The 18,426-nt window shown below is 37.6% G+C and overlaps 1 pseudogene; it reads right to left on the reverse strand.

Moving 5' to 3' along the window:
• The window catches only part of LOC139029723 (activator of 90 kDa heat shock protein ATPase homolog 2-like), a 31,331-nt pseudogene extending 25,018 nt beyond the window's left edge, over positions 1 to 6,313 (reverse strand).
• Between the last annotated feature and the right edge of the window lie 12,113 nt (positions 6,314 to 18,426).

Consider the following 18,426-nt stretch of genomic DNA (forward strand, 5'->3'; position numbering starts at 1 on the left):
ACTTGAAAAGATCATTATTTCAACTTCTTGCATCCAAAAGCTTCTTATCAACTGAAATAGATGTATGGCTGAATTAAAATAAGTTTTTATCTATAGAAATTTAAGAGTTAGTTTGTTTTTTATTGATTTAGGTTGTGTACGGATTGATATGTGTGTGTTTTGTGTTTTTAATACCTACAAAAATTGACCCATGCAGTTCCTAGAGACTGCTTGCTAAAAACTTGGCTGATTGGTTGACTTCTTTTCATAGTCACATAATCAGTACTAAGATTTTTTAAAAAAAAAATCTTAAAATGAAGCAAAACAGATTTGTAAAAGGAAATTTCTCATCCTCACCAGAATACATTTTAGAAATCTGTTCTATTTAGGTTAACATGTATTGTCAAACAACAGGAAAATTGAAAGTATAATAAAACCTTATATCCTAGTCTGTTGAGTAATTTCTTCTTATTCAGTCCCCAGAGCAAGAGAAGTGCATTGGTTATTTCAAAGACTTAGAAAAAGCATTACCTGAGTGTTTTCAAATCAAGTTTATTAAAGTACATTGTTTCGAGCCAAGCCTATTACAGCCACCATTGTGATTATACTGTATTCCTTACTAACGTGTAATACAAATTCAGTTTACTTCTTTTGCTGCAGTTATTGTGGTAGATGGTGATTTCTGAAAAAGAAACAATATACTCAAGTCAGTAGTTTTTAGTATGCATCAGAAATAGGATAGTTAGAATTTCATTTATATAATTTTAAATCATGGAGTTGATTTTGTAGTTACCACTGAAATACTTATTTAAGGGACACACTCTTATTTTAGAAAATGTAGTTCCCATTTTATCATTTATATTTATGTTCCAGTAAACTTGCTTTCTCCTTTGATTTAATTTTATCCACTGAAAAATTGCCTCTGATGTGTTTTGCATTTCCCTCCTCCCTCCAGATCTGTCCTTACATGTTTCACCACCAGCAGATTTACTCTGGTGTTGTTAGCAATTTCTGCCACCAGAGAAAGTTGTGCTTTATTTTTTTTGGCTGCCTTGCAAAGGTTTAAGGGAAGCTGAGCTACATTTCAGTTCAAAATGACACTTCTGTCCAGTTAAGTTGCATTTTTATTTCTTTGAAAATTTAATTTTTGTGCATAAAAATAACCACTATTAGTTTATATTGACATTTTGAAACATTTGAGACAATAGGAAATAGACATTTACTATTCCTCAGAGTATTTCCCTTGAGTTAGCAGTTTTTATTTATATGCTTGATTTTTAAAGGTTTATTGAATTCATAATTAAATGTATTATGTCTTTGAGCCAAATGACTTTAAAAGTATGTACATCTAGTTTTATATTGCTAATCAATAGAAAAACATTCAAAACACAGTGTTGAATCTTCTCCACTGAGGAGGCCTCTTTGGATCTAAGGGCTGCAACCTCTGACAGAAAATTTGAATTACTTTGACACTGTTTTCCCTATTTGTGAGGGTAGGATCAAAAGATTTGCACTTTAATGCCTTAAACTCATTTAAGAGAAAGATTTTGACTTCCTATTATATTTCTACACTTGCAATAAAAATATTGCTATAATAAAATTAATAATGGTGATAAGAATTTACCAAATACTTTCTGGGTGTCAGACATTATGATAAGGCTGCATCAGAAAGAATAGGATAGGCTACACTATTGTAGAACAATCCCCAAGTCACCGCTGCTGTCCAGCATGGGTCAGCATGACAGTCTTAGTTGAAGGAAGCCCCTTTTCCATATGTGTTTCCATAAAGCTTCCAGCAAGCAAGAAGAGATGTGGCAAATCTTAACTGGCCTTTCTGAAAGCTTCTGCATGCAACTTCCTGCTGTCCAACTTTCAAAGCAAATCACTAGGCCATGCCTAAATCCAAAGGTGGTAGAAAGTGTAATCCTATTATACATCAAGAAGAAATAGAATATCAGAGCAGCCCTAAAATTTGGAGGGTCTTCTACAATTCACAAATCAGAGTCTCTAATAAACCCTAGGACTTTCTGCTAGCTCTGTCAAGCTCTGTTTCCTTACTTTGCTTTATTTTCTTAAAAGTAATTTTAAATATATGCACTCCTATAGTTTGTTCTATAAGTGTGGATATGGATAGATATGAATAATCCAAAGCTAGAATGTACTCTCAATGAGGACAAGAACTTTTTCCACTTTTTCCTTTCCTCCTATACCCTTTTGTTCCTATTCTTTCGTTTTTTTCCTCTTAACTTTATGGTCAATAACTTCAATAGCACCTGCCACATAATAAATATAAGAATGAATGAATTATATGCATTTTACAAATAAATAGGCTGAATCTTAGAGATGTTAAGTAACTTAAGTAAGATAATATAGCCATGAGTTGCAGAGCTCTGATTCTGAATCCAAGGTTTAAACACTCAACTGTAATAGCTCTTGTGCTTGACGATTACAAAGGATAGTGGAAAAGACATTTATAATGAGGTAGCATGAAAAGTTTTTATAAGAGAAACATAGACAGATTACAATGAAAATAAAGGAGTAAAATCTCACCATCAGATATAGCATGTTTGAAGGTGATAAAAAACGGTAGGAAGGAAGGAAAGTTTCATGGAGGCTGTACTAGATTTCCAGTGAGATCTTGAAAACATGTTTACTACTTTTTTTGAAACAGCTTCTTAGACTTTCTGCTACATGAGTTAGCTTCTAAGGATATTGCTATTGATCAGACACTAAGTCTTGTCTGACTCTTTGCAACCCCATGGGCTGCAGCACACCAGGGTTCCCTGTCCTTCACTATTTCCCAGAGTCTGCTCAAACTCATGTCCATTGAGTCGGTGATGCCATCCAACCATCTCATCCTCTGTCACTCCCTTCTCCTCCTGCCCTCAGTCTTTCCTAGCATAAGGATCTTTTCCAATGAACTGGCTTATTTCATCAGGTGGCCGAGGTATTGGAACTTCAACATTAGTCCTTCCAATAAATATTCAGGGTTTATTTCCTTTAGTATTGACTGGTTTGATCTTCTTGCAGTCCAAGGGGCCATAAAGATATGAAAATACTCCAAACAGGAAAAAGGAAAGCTTTGTCCTTGTATTGCCTCTAATCTCATGAGTATGTGCCAGACACACAGACAGAAGACACTCCTCAGTGAGAGGCTGATGGTTCTCTCTGCAGTTTTTGGAGGAACAGGGGTCGGTGAGGAAGAGGAGTTTCTACATGGTCAAGTGAGCAGATGTTGGCAGGACCACACCCTGCAGAAAGGTCTTTGGAAGCTATTGACACCAAAGGCTGTCCCAGCTCGCGACTGTGGCACAAGAAGAAATAGGGCCCTGGGTCCCTGCTGTATTTCTTCTTCCCTCTTTACTAAAGTACCCCCAATCAGATTCTTCCACACTGCTTTCCAGGCAGAGTCAGATAAAAGAAAAAACACTACTTGTCATAAGACAGACTTTGGGCACAGACTCAGAAAGAAAATACTTAAACTATCAGTCTTCTGTATTTATAAGAATGTGAAATTTGACTTTTCCTAAATAAATGGGCAAAATGTTGTTCTTATCAATAACTATATTGATTAACTTCTGAGTTCAGGGCACAACATTTTAGTTAGGGGGCAGTGGATGGTACAAAAATGGTACATAATAATACATTTAGACATTCTCAACTGAAAGTAAGTGGTAAAGATGCAAAGTCTACTGACATCCAGAGGAAAGAGGGACATCCATGGGATACGGTGAAGGCTGATTGTGGTCAGTACAGCGCTGCTTTCCAGACAAGTAAACAAGGAGTTATCAAAGTGGGAGTTATCTCATTGAGGATTATTCTCAGCTGCCTATAATATTTATTGTTGTTCAGTCGCTCACTCATGTTCACCTCTTTGCAACCCCATGAAGTGCAGCATGCCAGGCTTCCCTGTCCTTCAGTATCTCCCGGAGTTTGCTCAAACTCGTGTCCACTGAGTCAATCATCTCATCCTCTGTCGTCCCCTTCTCCTCCTGTCCTCAATCTTTCCCAGCTTCAGAAAAATATAGAGCCCTCAAGTAACAGTGTCTTTCAAAAAGATAGATTTTCTTTATCTCACTAAAAAACATCCATAACTATGTAGTAGAATATGATGTGGTATTTCCCCAGGATTCTCTTTTTGTTCTGTCATTTATTCTGGGAGAAAAAAAATACTGCATACTCAAAGGAGTAGTATTCTAGAGTTAAGTAAAGGAATTATTTACAGAGGTATTGAAATGGTTAAGAGCAGCAAAAGAGAATGTTGAAGATAGCAAGGACCAGCAACAGGGGGATGCCGACATATCTTTAGGCTGCTCTGGGATTTAGAGCTGTGGCCTTAGAAAGAGGGACACAGCTGCTGCTAAAGACAAGCTCAGCAGAGAGGAAGTATAGGGAATGAATAAATAATCAATTTCCCATTGACATTTTATTGCCTCCCATTGGCCAAACACAACCAGAAGCTACAGAGCAAGGGAGCCCAGGGAGATACTTTCAGCGCAGAACAGGGGATAGAAAAGTAAAGAATTGAACCAGAAGAACAAACAGAAAAATCAACACAATTCCCCACTCAGCATTGTACCCCTTAGCATCTGTTCTTTTTTTTTTTTTCCCCATTTTGGGCAGCTGGAGTCACAAAATTACTTGGTGTCTCATCATGAGGTGTTAAGAGTTTACCAGGACCCAATTGTATGCCAGGAGCTACTTTTCAAATTGAGTTTATAACTGGTGGCAGAATAGGTTATGAATTTAGTTAAAATCCAAGAGATCTCCAGTATTATTCTTATATGTGGATTTATCAGACACCTCACAAAGTATCTCCATGTATCACAGCCCATTTCAAGACCATTGTCTCTGCCCGGTCCTAAGCCTAGACAAGCTGTGTAGTCTTCTTGCTTTGGGCCGACTCAACATCATAACCTTAAAGATTACCTGGTAAGCATAACAAAACAACATGCCCAAATAATTTGCACATGTGCTTCAAAATCTGACGTTAATCAACTATTATGCCTATTTGGGCAGTATTGAAAAGTACAGCAACTTGTTTTTCACTTTCCCTAGATATTCCCCACCTGAGAAACCTCAATAAACTTCATAGATTTTGCCAGCCTGAATGCATCAAAATTTTGGTTGCTTATTACTCTCTTTTTACTTGTTTCAATTAGCATAATGTAATGGATCAACATGTAGTCTATAGAACACTACAAGCAAACGAAGACAATTCCTTCATGTTAGATTATGACAGAGAGCAATAGAATTGTCAAAGAACAGAACAACAACAAAAAAAAGATGGCAAATAGTGTAACAATCTGTTTCTGATTTTTAAGTGTATTTTTAAGGTGATAGCATACCAGGGCCTAGGGCTTCTTCACTTGCTCCAGTGAAGACATCATGTCCAAAGCAACAGGCACAATTTTATTTTCTGATTGTTTATAAAGACTTTTATAATCCATAGTCATTTTCCGGGATCTCTCTAAGTTTACAGTAGGCAAACAAAAAAATTAAATGGATAGAAAATAGAAACACCTACTCCATTATCTCTAAGTACTTGGTGGTGGCAGCAATGTCTGCAATACCCACCAGGAATGTGGTATTGCTTTTGATTGGTTATCTTTTGATTTAGTATTTTAGGGGAGAACGCCACAACAGGAAATTATATAGACCATTTCTACAATAATAGCCCTCATTCCTTGGCACAGAAAACCAAGATGAAGACTGTGTCAGTCACTAAGTATATATATTCACTCCAAAATATTTAAGGACTAGGGAAATAACAGGAGAAACAGTCCCAAAGGATTTGGTGTTAAAATTGGCTTTGCCAAGCTTTCCTCTCTCACCTGATCTCCATTAGCTCCTAATTGGACCAGAGGCCCACATGGTTCCACTCAGAGCCAGCAACTAATAATCACATAAGGTCTGGCTGTTTGCTTTTTCCCAGTCACATTATTAAGGGATAATAGCCTTCAGAGAGGACTTGGAGGAAGATTCACAGTGAAGGGCTGAGGCCATTTTGGAGGATTTTTCCTCCACCCTGCCAGTCATTCTGAGTCGGTGAGATAGTTTACGTTTTAGAATTGAATGAGAGACCGTGAACCTCACTACAGTATTTCAAGTCTTAATTTTACTCAGCAGACCTGGAATGTTCTGCTTAGAAGTCAAACAGCACATTAAGAGGTTGCCCAGCGATTTCAGTCACAGAGCCCTGGGAATAATTAGCTACAGCTATAGACCTCTGTGGCTGATTAGGGTAATTGTGCCCACTATAGCTAAAGGTTACATGCCAGCCCCTGGCCTCAACAAGCTGGGCCTTCATTTGCGCCGGGCAGCCTAGTGCCATGGCGGCGGACTCATTACCTCCTCTGCTCTCCTCAGAGAGAGCAGCCGCCATAGCGCTCGTCACCCTCGTCACGCGTTCTGGTGTTCCATGGACTCCTTTGTGCGTTCGTGAGAAGTTCCTGCAAGCTGACAGGCGCCTTTGTAGGGAAACAGCTCCTCATGGAGGAGGCCCTGACTCTAGCGTGTTTGGGTCGAATTCTCATCTGGGGAATGGCGTCAACAAGGAATCTTGGGCGTGGAGACTGAAGGGAACCAGCATCTGCTCGTGAGATAACTGCACCAGGTAACATGCTTTTGTTTATTTTTGCATTGGTTTTCTGTTTTCAGTGTGATAGAAGACTGGTTGTCTTCAGCAGACACCAGTGCGTGGAGCGGGTGGGTGTTAGGAGGCTTCAAATTCTCACGCCCGTCGGTGTCTAATTGAACCCCAAGCCACATCTCAGGGCCTTGGTTTGCCCCACTGCCGCTGTTAACTTATCATGAGAGATCTGTAGGAATGTGCAGTGTCGTTTTATAAACTTACCATGAGAGATCTGTAGGAATGTGCAGTGTCGTTTTATAAACTTATCATGAGAGATCTGTAGGAATGTGCAGTGTCGTTTTATAAATCTGCACCGACTTCCGCAATCTCTCTATCCCCATATACACGGTGTCTGAGTCTGGGGAGCTGATAAACATTGGTCATCCAGGATGCAGTGAAAACGTGTGAGCTGTAGCTTAAGAAAGGCTTGAGTTTAGAGGCTTCCTCTATTAGAACCTCTAGGTATACATCTAGTTATCTTTGTTTTATTGTTAAAATTTGGGTGTTTTCTATGAGGAATAAATGAGAGAACATATATAATGTTCCTTATGGAAGTGGTGCTCACTATGAATTTTGTTTCCATCATTCCCTTTCTTTCCTCTCCCTTTCTTTTACTTACTTAAGCATAATTTATAAACTAGTACTGCTGTAGTCCCCACTTCACCTCAAGAATTCAAAACTTTCTAAATTCCCTGCCTTTAACAAGATAAAAAATGCCAGGGACACCATTGTATGTCTTTGTAGTATCCCTTAACGGAGAAAACATTAGAGAAAATATTAGTAAAGCATTGCGAACATCTTGGGAAAATAATAACTCACATATTTATGCAAAATTTTATAACACTGGTGATGTAAACAAAATGAAAACAAGTTTTATAAGTCATAAATACTGCACGTTTCAATTCTGATAATTTTAAGGACACTGTTTCCCAAATATAAAATAGGAGCTGGAAATCTATAAGAATTTCAATAACTGAGTCTCTGTTCTGTGCCCTTTGAGGGCTAGTGCTAAATCTGATAGGTGCTTTTTAACTTCCTATTAGTATTTCCTCATTAATCATTTGTAAAGAATTAACAGTGCCAGAGGGGAAGGTTTATTTTTTTCCTTTTTTCTTATTCTTATTTACTATACAAACAACCATTTGTTTGATTTCAGTTTTATTCAGTGATTTCAGATTGGTCAATAAAATGCTAATGATTGCCAACATACTATATTTCTCACTGGGAGATCATCATTTAATTCTAACAAATGCCAGTTGGATACTTGTTAAAACAGCAGGAACTAATTCATATATTCGAGCTAAATAAATAAAGTTTGATTGCATATTTGTTCCACTCAGCTTTGATGACTAGCACTGTTAGAGAGGTGCTTCGTACAAATTACCCTGGAAAAGCCTGATACCCACGTCTCAGTGATAAAGCTGACATGTTAATAGTGTGCGGCTAAATATCATTTTGTTTGTATCACTGTAAATGGGTGTTAGACCTTGAAAATCACATTCTGAAATTCTGGGGCAGGCTTATTACACCTGGAAAAGCCCCATAATAGAGACCTGCAGAAACTTATCAATATTTTCCATAAAGTCTCTGTGTGTCAGCCTACCCACTCCCAGTTCAAAAATCCTGCTAAGACTAAGGATAATCCTGGAACATTATAAGATGATTTTTAATTGCCTTAACATAAAAGTGAGTTGAGGGAAATGCTTAATGTTCACTTTAAAATAGACTTTCATTGGTCCTCTTCTTGAAGCTTCTTTTGATTTCTTGAGAAAATTTACACTCTCAAATATTCATCTTTGTATAGGTTTCTAGTAAAACATTCTCAGGGTTTTTTTTTTTTATTTCATGTAACTTTTTTTAAAATTTTTTAATTGAAGGATAATGGCTTTATATGTGTTGGTTTCTGCCATATGACAATGTGAATCAGCCATGAACATACACGTCTCCTCCCTCTTGTAATCCCTCCCACCCTATTCCATCCCAACACTATAGGTTGTCACAGAGCCCCGAGTTGAACTCTCAGGACTTGCTTTTGGGAAATGTGACCACTCTCATTTGTGATAGGTCATGTGACACTCTAATGTGATCTTCCTGTCTGCTCTTTACATATGGTCAGGTAAGTGTGTTTTTACTCTACTAGGGTCTTATTTTGCGGTTTAATTTCACAATAGTCAAAAAAGTATGGAAAACCAAGAGCTCAGTTGGCTTATCTTGATGTTTTGAGAACTATCACAGAAGAAACAAATTATGTGTAACTTTAATTTTTTAAGTTTGACTTCTTTAAAAGTTATTAGGATCACAGCAGAGTCAAAAGTTAAAAGTGACAGCTTATGAACCTTTTATTCAGAGTTGAAAAGAAACAACTAAACAATTAATATTCTGTAATTTTAATAAGTCCAGTAAGGACATGGAATGATTCTGACTGCTGATTTATTTTATGTCTATAATTACCAAATAGCTGCCTTTTGGTAACCTTCCTTCTCAAATATCACTAATACTCAGAAGATTTTTAAGCAGATTCTGTAATATAGACTCAGGTTGAGCAGTACTTTTGCCTGAAGACTTCTGTGTTTGTTAGAGATTGAAGTTTCTAATGTCAAAATGATAATTCAAACAGAGTAAGTGTACAAAACTTTACACACAGCTCTCCTTGACATAGCAGGAAGCAGATTACAAAGATTTTAAAGTTATAATACATTGAAAAAAGGCTCTAACACTTATTTATTGTGTGTATATATTTTCTATTATTGCTAAAAGTATTTGATGAAACTATTTTTAAATTCCAAAGTGCAAATGTCAGCCAGGTTATCACATCCATGTCCTTCTATGTAGAATGATTTACCTCAACTGGTGTGACTGGCCAGATCATACTTATGACATGATGTACATTACTATGTTACTAATTAAAGATCTAAGTTATTCAAATATAAAATGGTTGTTTAACATGTATTTGAGTACATAATCATTATAAATCACTCTCATTCAAATCATTGGCATAATTTGAAGGTGGAAATATTGAGCTATAGTTTTAATATATGTCTTAACAACAGAAGTGATTCTGAAATAGAGTTGAACCAGGAATCCTGGTGGCTCAGGCCGTAGAGAATTTGCTTGTGATGTGGGAGACCCAGGTTCAGTCCCTAAGTTAGGAAGATTCCCTGCAGAAGAGAATGGCTACCCACTCCCGTATTCTTTCCTGGAGAATTCCATGGACAGGAGCCTGGTGGACAATAGTCCATGAGATCACAAAGACTCAAACACAACTGAGAGACTAACACTTTCACTTTATTTCTTTCAGAAACCATTACAGTTTCTAAATGGAAAAAAAAAATGAGCACAGGCAATAAAGAAATTGAGAACCTCAAGAGAAAAATTAAAAGAATAAAATCTGAGAAATGTTTATTAAAACGTGATAACTAACAAATGTGTATTGAGCATCTGGTGTATGCAGAACACCATGTTGATCCCAGGTCAATAATGATTTCTTTACCCTGTGGACAGACATAACTAAGAAACAGTCATTTATCAATGCATTAACAGTTTAGTTGGTACTCTGTAGGGTTGAGAAGAAAAAAAAATCACTTTTGATGTACTAGGTAGTGAAAAGTTAAAGGAAAGATATAATGCAGGTTATTTGTACAGCCCACATAGAGGCTCAGAGGCTAGGCTCTACCATATGCTTTGTTTATATACCCACTGTTTGCTGAGAGCTGCTTTATACTTTAAAATAGCTGCCGTTTATTGAGTACCTACTATATGCAGACACAGTGTTCAGTGTTTCATATGTAATAGCAAATTTCAAAACCAGTTTTGGGTGTTCCTATTTTATAACAGATGACTCCAGAGTCCAGAGAATTAAGCAAATTACCTGAATTTACACAGCTAGTGAAGGGATGAGGCAAATAGGAAATATTTGTGACCCTACACTTGATACATTTTCTGATAAATTTGAAAGCCACCTTCAGAGCATTATGATGTTGATGAAAAAAATTCACCATCAAGGTGCTGAGTGAATCTGTACTTCTAATCTCATCATATTGCTCAATAAGCCCATCCACACTTTGAGTTGACCAATTATATGCCAATACACTTAAATGAAATCTTTTTCATTTCTTCAGACACAAATCATTATGGTAATGTAACAGTATAATTGCTAACTGCTCTCCTTTTTATCTACACTTTCACTTTTTCCTGGGATTTAAGAGCACCTCTAAAATAGTAGTTTATGGGTGTTTAAAATCTCAGTGATACAAGTGAGTCAGTGATAAGCATGAAAATTACTTCTACTTAGTTCAGTTCAGTCGCTCAGTTGTGTCTGACTCTTTGCGACCCCATGAACTGCAGCACGCCAGGCCTCCCTGTCCATCACCAACTCCCGGAGTTCACCCAAACCCATGTCAATTGAGTCGGTGATGCCATCCAACCATCTCATCCTCTGTCGTCCCCTTCTCCTCCTGCCCTCAACCTTTCCCAGCATCAGGGTTTCAAATGAGTCAGCTCTTCGCATCAGGCCACCAAAGTATTGGAGTTTCAGCTTCAACATCAGTCCTTCCAATGAACACCCAAGCCTGATCTCCTTTAGGATGGACTGGATCTCCTTGCAGTCCAAAGGTCTCTCAAGAGTCTTCTCCAGTACCACAATTCAAAAGCAGCTTCCACCTAATTGTAGCTCATAACTTCATTTTCATTTCATGCTCATTCCAAAGAAAACTTTATACGAATTTTAAAATCTAGTTCACTTAAGACACTTTATTAGAAGTTAGAATCACCTGGGCTCAAACTGACCAGACTAGATTTGTGGTGCTAAAGGATATAAATAGCTACAAAATGTTGATGCTATAATTAAAGGGAGATAATAGAGCAAATATCAAAGGTGCCTTGAAAACAGGTAATATCTAGTTTGCATGAGAAAAAAAAAATGTGCCAGTCCCTAGTAGATAGTGGTGAATAAAGTGGATACATTTCCCAAATATGTGACGCTTACAGATATGAAACAGATAACACGAATAAAAGAGTATACTACAGCATATCATGGGACTTCCCAAGTGGCGCTGGTGGTAAAGAACCCACTTGCTAATGCAGGAGACATAAAAGACACGGGTTCAATCTCTCAGTCAGGAAGTTCCTCTGGAGAAAGAAATGGTCATCCACTCCAGTATTTTTCCTGAGAATCCCATGGACAGAGGAACCTGGTGGGCTACAGGTCCACGCATGGGGTCGCAAGAATTGGACACGACTTAGCAACTAAACCACCACCGTCACAGCATAGCATAGTGCTAGGAAGATAAGAAAAGAATGCTGAGAAAAATGAGGTAAGATTGAGATACTAAAGAAAAACTCATAGAAAATATTATTTCAGGTAAGCACTGGAGGGTAAGTTGGAATATGCGGGTGAAAGATGGGAAGGGAAGTGCTCTAGACAGACTCTAGTGCAACGTGTTTTGGCACATTTAAGGAACTGAATTATCTGTTGGAATACTGTAACCCAGGCAGAAACTAGAGCATGATATTTAAATAAGCAATGGCCAGACTCTAGACTTCAGGAGTATCATATGATGAAGACTACATTATGGTAAGGGAAAGACGTTAAGGGTTTTAATCATGGGATTGAGATCATTCGATTTAGTTATAGTGGGATCACAATTTAATTAAAACAACATTACAAATGTGCATAAAAACATATAGATTCTGTTGCTTATTTATAGGTTCTTATATTTATCTTTAATTTCCCCCTATCTTTTACCAATCAGTCAGCAGGGGGTGGAAACAGCCATAGTCTTCATTCTGCATAAATTTAATCAGACATGATGGTTCCTTTGTTTAATCTCTCTTGAATAAAAACACTCTGTCTCTCATCAGACTTCCCTCTCTACTCCCTGACTCTCTCCCCAAGGTGTCTTCTGGGCATTTCCAAGGTGATGGAGAGCTAGGTTGGTATCGTGCAGGTGGGAACTGGTAAAGAAAGTGATGTGGTTTTCAGATTCTCCTGTTTCTGTGGCTTTCCCTTCCCTCCCTCTCCCCCACACTCTGCTCCCAATCCCCCATATCAGAAAAGGGAAGTTTTCAGGTTACTTCCCCTCTGTCCAATCCTCCTGGCACCAGGAAGCAGCACTCATTGCCACACATGCAAGGAGAGCTTTTTTACAATAGGAAAGACAGGAAAAAGAGTCCTTGCCCAATATAAAGGTGAAGATGAAGGAATTAAGATGCTTCTTTCTCAACAAAATTCACTACCAAGCAACTATTTTGCTGCAAAATCACTTCATGAAGTTGAGACAAAGAAAATTGTTTCTGTATTTCTCAGTCTTCATTCTGCATCAAATCCTAATCTGCACAGTCTGCTCCATAGATCCTTATGCAGATATTGACATGAAGTTTGTATAATGTGTAAAAATTTTCTAGAAGAAGGATGAAATAGTTCATCCTATAATAGTGACAGAGGAGACAGGAATAAATGAAAGAGTAGAATGGATGAAGATACACAGTGATAGATAAGGGGAGACAGAGGGAGGAAATGTCTATATTTTGCTATAAATCTTAACTAAAAAAATTAATATTCACCCCAATTCTTCAAGATTTACCTATATCTTATGTGTTTAAATACATTTAAATTAAGATCTGCCGTAGTAGGAAGGAAAAAGCATTCTCTTATCATTAACTCATTTCTTAAAAGCTTTGGAAAGGCTGTCCTCAATACTATTCTATTTCTATTTTTTAGAAACTTATAATATTTGGATAATCCATTCTTCCATGGCTGACAAGAATAAAATATTATCAACCTTCATGGCTCAATAAGTCCCAACATTTTCAATTTTACACTTTTATTTGTAATCATGTTTCCCCATTCCCTGTTTACATGGAGCATGGCTTCAAAAATATACTGTTGATTTGCATGTATACTTTATCTAAACTTGGAGAATTAAATGTCATTTTCTACCACCTAATGATGCAAGTTCTAAGAAGGAAATTATGTCATTGGTATATACATTCAGATGTATCCTATAGGATGCCCCAAACAGATAATAGATTAAAAACCTTCATATTAGGTTAGTCTAAAAGACTTCATTGAGCACTTATGTTTTAGGTACTGGCTAGACACTAGAACTGTATAGCATGAGCAAAACCAACCAAAGCCCTGATGTCATGGAGGCTGTAATCCAGTTTGGGGATACATGTAATAAAATAAGTAAATGATTTTTTCATATTAAAAAGTAGTAAGTGCTTTGGAAACAAACTAGGGAAGGTGATGAAGTACTCTGGGTAAAGACAAAGTTCCAGTTTTAAGCAAGCCAGTCCAAGGAAGTTCTCATTAGCATTTGCCACTTATGCAAAGACTGAAGAAGGATAGATGGCAAGCCTGTGAGTTTCTAACAGGAGAAAATTCCAGTAACATATGAACAAGTTCAAAAGTCCTGTTGAGGGGACTTCCCTAGTGGTCCAGTGGCTAAGACTCTGCCCCCAGTGCAGGGGGCCCAGGCTCAATCCCTGGTCAGGGAATAAGATCCCACATGCCACAACTAAGACTCAGCACAGCCAAATAAAGTAATTACTTAAAAAAAAAAAGTCCTGTGGGGAGTGAGCCTCGGGTATGAGTAGGGAGGCCTGAGGAGCTGGGGTAGAGCCGAAAGAGAGGAGGCCGGCATAAAAAAGAGAAACTCGATCAGTCAGCACCATGTGCTCTGGACAGGAACCCTCCTGAAGAGCCCATCCATTCTGCCACTGCCTGGAACACACAGACATGCTAAGAGTGAATACCAAAACCTAGGTGTACAATCTGTGGTGAGTTTGCTAAAAGTGTCTTTCAGAAAAGACAGATTTACATTTGTCTCATCTAGCTTTTCATTCAAATACTTTTGAATGGTATCCATGCATTATTAGTCTCCTGGTGGTTGAAAAATATATAATCCTTGACTTTTAATGTAGTACCTCTCAAATTCTGGGTCATGAAAAGCACCTGGGAAGCTTGCTAAGCCTTTATATGGCCTATCCCCAGAGACTCTGATTCAGAAGTTCTAGAATGGAAGCAAGAGTCTTTATTTTATTAGACACTCTCCTTCAAGTTGATGAAGTTACTCCAGAGACCATAGTTTAAGAATCAGTTATCCAGGTGATGTGTTATACCTTCGAAATAGTAACAGGGTATACATACTCAGAATTGTGCTTCTGCTTCAGCTCAGTTCAGTCGCTCAGTTGTGTCTGACTCTTTGCAGCCTCATGGACTGAAGCAACCAGGCTTCCTGTCCATCACCAACTCCTGGAGCTTACTCAAAGGCATGTCCATCCAGTCGGTGATGCTATCCAATCATCTCATCCTCTGTCGTCCCCTGCTCCTCTTGCCTTCAATCTTTCCCAGCATCAGGGTCTTTTCAAATGAGTCAATACTTTGCATCAGGAGGCCAAAATATTGGAGTTTCAGTTTCAGCATCAGTCTTTTAAATAAATATTCAGGACTTATTTCCTTTGGATAGACTGGTTGGATCTCCTTGCAGTCCAAGGGACTCTCAAGAGTCTTCTCTAACACCACAGTTCAAAAGCATCAGTTCTTTGGCACTCAACTTTCTTTATAGTCCAACTCTCACATCCATATATGACTACTGGAAAAGCCATAGCTTTGACTAGATGGACATTTTTCGGCAAAGTAATGTCTCTGCTTTTTAATATGCTGTCTAGGTTGTTCATAGCTTTTATTCCAAGGAGCAAGCATCTTTTAATTTCATGGCTGGAGTCACCATCTGCAGTGATTTTGGAGCCCAAGAAGATAAAGTCTGTCACTGTGTCTATTGTTTCCTCATCTATCTGCCATGAAGTGATGGGACTGGATGCCATGATCTTTGTTTACTATATGTTGAGTTTTAAGCCAACTTTTTCACTGTCCTCTTTCACTTTCATCAAGAGGCTCTTTAGTTCACTTTCTGCCATAAGGGTGGTGTCATCTGCATGTCTGAGGTTGTTGATATTTCTCCCAGTAATCTTGATTCCAGGTTGTGCTTCATCCAAACCAGTATTTTGCATGATGTACTCTGCATATAATTTAAATAAGGAGGGTGACAACATACAGCCTTGACATACTCCTTTTCCAATTTGGGACCAGTCTGTTTTTCCATGTCAGGTTCTAACTGTTGCTTCCTGACCTGTATACAGGTTTCTCATGAGGCAGATCAGGTGGTCTGGTATTCCCATCTCTTGAAAAATTTTCCACAGTTTGTTGTGAACTTAAAGGCTTTGGTGTAGTCAATAAAGCAGAAGTAGATGTTTTTCTGGAACTCTCTTGCTTTCCCGATGATCCAGCGGATGTTGGCAATTTGATCTCTGGTTCTTCTGCCTTTGCTAAATCCAGCTTGAACTTCTTGAAGTTCAGGGTTCACCTACTGTTGAAGCCTGACTTGGAGAATTTTGAGCAGTAGTTTGCTAGCATGCAAGATGAGTGGAATTGTGTGGTAGTTTGAGCATTTTTTGGCTTTTCCTTTCTTTAGGATTGAAATGAAAACTGACCTTTTCCAGTCCTGTGGCCACTGCTCAGTTTTCCACATTTGCTGGCATATTGAGTGCAGCACTTTCACAGCATCATCTTTTAGGATTTGAGATAGCTTGGCTGGCATTCCATCATCTCCACTATCTTTGTAGTGATGCTTCCTAAGGCCCACTTGACTTCACATTCCAGGATGTCTGTCTCTAGGAGAGTGATCACACCATTGTGGTTATCTGGGTCATGAAGATCTTCTTTGATAGTTCTTCTGTGTATTCTTGCCACTTCTTCTTAATATCTTCTGCTTTTGTTAGGTCCATACCATTTCTGTCCTTTATTGTGCCCATCTTTACATGAAAAGTTCCCTTGGTATCTCTAATTTTCTTGAAGAAATCTCTAGTCTTTCCCATTCTATTGCTTTCCTCTATTTCTTTGCACTGATCACTGAGAAAGGCTTTCTTATCTCTCCTGGCTATTCTTTGGAATTTTGCATTTAAATGGGTATATCTTTCCTTTTATCTTTTGCCTATAGCTTCTCTTCTTTTCTCAGCTATCTGTAAGACCTCCTCAGACAACCATTTTGCCTTTTTGCATTTCTTTTTCTTGGGGATGGTCTTGATCTTTGCCTCCTGTACAATATCACGAAACTCCATTCAAAGTTCTTCAGGGACTTTCTCTATGAGATGGAATCCCTTGGATCTCTTGTCACTTCCACTGTAATCATAAGGGATTTGATCTAGGTCATACCTGAATGGTCTAGTGGTTTTCCCTACTGTCTTCAATTTAAGTCTGAATTTTGCAATAAGGAGTTTATGATCTGAGCTACAGTCAGCTCCCAGTCTTGTTTTTGGTGATTGTGTATAGCTTTTCCATCTTTGTCTGCAAAGAATATAATCAGTCTGATTTCGGTGTTGACTATCTGGTGATGTCCATATGTAGTCTCCTCTTGTGTTGTTGGAAGAGGTGTTTTCCGTGACCAGTGTGTTCTCTTGGGAAAACTCTGTTAGCCTTTGACCTGCTTCGTTTTGCACTCCAAGGCCAAATTTGCCTGTTACTCCAGGTATCTGTTGACTTCCTACTTTTGCATTCCAGTCCCCTATCATGAAAAGTACATCTTTTTCATTATGAAACTGTAAAGTGAAGACACAAATGATAGTATTTTAGTATATATATATATATATAATGTATATAGTGCATATCTATATCACATTTGTGTGTATGTATATGCATGTAAAGTGTACAAAACTGTATATAAATATATATACACATACACATATAGTGCTTAAAATTGTATACGATAAATGCTAAGTACGAGGTCAGGTATATTTCATAGCTATCATTATCATCACCACAATCATGTGGTTTACAATTCTATTGTACTGACTCCGTAACATTTGGGTTCCTTCTTGTTTTGCAAATTACATTGCTTTAAGAGTTTATCTCTTCCCTAATTAAAAAAAATATAAAATTAAACCCTACTTACACAACACTCATACTCTTACAGAAGAAAGTCAGTTCGCATTAACCTTACCTTGAAATAAAAATGTTTCTACATATCTAATATAATATGTAATATTAATATTATTAGTATTACCATGTTTTATAATGATTTCTTTCTAGAGTATAAAGTTTAAGCCCAAAGAACTGAGTAGGCGTCCTGACTCATTTTCTTTTTTAATTCTTTACAGTGAGTCTTTATAATTTGCCTTGGAGATTTTTCTAAAGGTGATATTTTACATTTAAACCATAATGGAGCATATGGAGCATAAAGACTCCTCTCCCAGGAAGTGCAGAGAAAAAGACTCCCCAGCCCTGTGGAGCATCCCAAAGTGATAACCTTTACCACTTGGCCAAACAATCCTAAGGATGCTTCCCAACCCAGACTGATAAATGAGGATTGCCCTTCTCTTAGTCAGGTGACTAACCAAGTGACCTATAGGACAAAGAATAGCTAGAATTTACTACAGTTAGAAGAGGCTATTTGAAAAGGTAATTTCTTCGAGAGCAGGATGGATTTGTAAGAGCTTTGTATAATAATTTTATATAAACTTTAAAACACAAACACATGAGATATTTCAATGATTCAATAGAGAAAATTACATCTTAATTTAATCTGAGATAACTATTTCTAGACTGACACTGATGCTGAAATTCCAGAATGTACCCTATATGTTCAAGTAATTTTTGAATCTTGTTAAATGCTTTTTAATGATGATGAGTACTTTGAATTCTTTGTAATGTTTCTTTCTGTGTGTACATGGTGATGATATAACTATGAAAGATAGGAAATCATTTTACTTTTGGCTATTGCATTCAAAAGAATTCAGTTGTGTGAAAGTAATGAATT

The sequence above is a fragment of the Odocoileus virginianus genome, chromosome 19, assembly GCF_023699985.2.
Source record: "Odocoileus virginianus isolate 20LAN1187 ecotype Illinois chromosome 19, Ovbor_1.2, whole genome shotgun sequence".
NCBI lineage: Eukaryota > Metazoa > Chordata > Mammalia > Artiodactyla > Cervidae > Odocoileus > Odocoileus virginianus.